This window comes from Myotis davidii, unplaced genomic scaffold (genome assembly GCF_000327345.1).
Source record: "Myotis davidii unplaced genomic scaffold, ASM32734v1 scaffold433, whole genome shotgun sequence".
In the NCBI taxonomy this organism is placed as follows: domain Eukaryota; kingdom Metazoa; phylum Chordata; class Mammalia; order Chiroptera; family Vespertilionidae; genus Myotis; species Myotis davidii.
In genome coordinates, this window is record NW_006293776.1 from 66,092 (window position 1) to 67,959 (window position 1,868).

The following is a 1,868-nucleotide window of genomic DNA, read 5'->3' on the forward strand; positions in this document are numbered from 1 at the left end:
TATTTCCGGTCGCACAGACCATCACATAGCAGGACACAGTGACAATAAGTGAATGACGGGAAGGCGGGTTCCAGGTGTACTGAGGTGTTCAAAGCCTGGCTTTTTCCGCAGTTGGCCGATTAAGTCATTTTTAGAATTTGGACTTCTCAAGAGCAGAGGTTTTTCTTCTTTTACAGCCAATGTACTCTTTTCCTCACACTGTTCAGTTACATAATAGGGTGAGTGCAGGTGCAAAGTCATGCCTTTTTAGTATTAAAACACAGAATCGTATGCCTTGTTTTCAAAGCTACAGTTTTTCGTGATATTAGTCATTGTAAACACAGAATAAATATGTAGCTTGTTCTTAACTGAGTTTGTTGGTAAATATAGCTTTAACCCCTCCCCGCCTTACTCCCAAGATCTGTATGGTAGTTTGTTTATAACCACCCTGTCTTTATATGTTAGACTCCAAATGCTTGTACATTCTGTGGTGATATTTTCCAGGTTTTTCTGGCTTTGTGGCTTTGGCTGAAATTGTGTGCCTCTCCTTCCTTTGACCCGTTCTGTTTGCAGTATTTCACTTCAGTTCATCAGACAGCACCTGATTAGGCGGCCTTCTGTCATCCATTCCCCACACATCCCGCCTGGCTTTGGCACCGCGGGGCTGGCCGGCCTCCAGAACCTCATCATGGAAGCAGCTGTGCTGACAGAAGAAGAGTTTGGTTCATCTTTACATGTTTTCAAGGAGTTGGACTTAATGTCACAGAGAGGTCAAGGCTCAGCCACCTTTACCGTGTGACATTATGGCATCCTGAACAAATATTTAATGTTTCAAGAAGTACTGTTTCTTTAAAATGAAGACCTTGAAAATGGGCAGATATGTTTTGGAATACATGCTCTACCATCTTTCTAGCTATACAATGGGAATACGAATTGTAAAGTTCCAAGCACCAACAATATTGCCTGGCACATTAAAGTAAGCTCAATAAATTTTAGTCCTGTTAAATATTTGTAAATATTTACTACGTGCCAGGCAAGGTCAGATAACTGGAGTACTGAATGGTATCAAAATATTAAGAGGTAGATACTTGAGGTGCTCTTGAGGGAAATTTTGGTAAATGCTGAGCTCAAATATAGGCTAGAAAGAAAGAAAGAAAAAAAGCCACATTCCAATCCAGGTAAGTAAGAATTCAAAAAGGGAGAGATTTTTTGTTACTGGAAATATAATGTAAAGCTTCATGGGGGAGGTGGCACCGGAAAATAAAAGCCAAATAAATTATTTCCTTCTCTAGGGACAGTGATGTGCATTTTGCAGGGATAGAAAAAGGGTACTTAAGTGACAGGGAAGAAGTTGAGCAAATGAAATTCATATAGGGCATTTTTGGGGAACTGATAACAATCAAAGTTGGTTGGAGTATTGCCCCCATTAAAGGCAGGGGAGGAGATAATTTTGGAACTAGAGGTTAGGCATATTGTAAAGACCCGAGATCTCAAGCTTCTGAGAAGCATGATGTAGTGGAGGGTGGCCCTGGATATGAATCAGAAATCCTACTCTGTCTTCCAGGCACCTGGTAAGGGTTGGCAGAGCATTCTGGTTCTGGAGGTACAATGTTCTGGGTTCAAATCTTACCGTTTTCACTTGTCAATTCTAATAGTGAACAAATTATTTTCTCTTTCTAGCCACAATGTGCTTATTTGTTAAAGGAGAGGATTAGATTAAATTATGTCTCGAGGTATCAAATTATTTGTTTGTAAATTTGGTTGATGAAAAATGGCAAAGGTTTCTCATAGGGAAGTGTTTTTTTTAAAGTGAGAATGTTTAAAAGCTTGGGAATAAAATAATCGAATGAAATAATCAGAGAACTCTTTCATTTTCATTTCCTTACTAA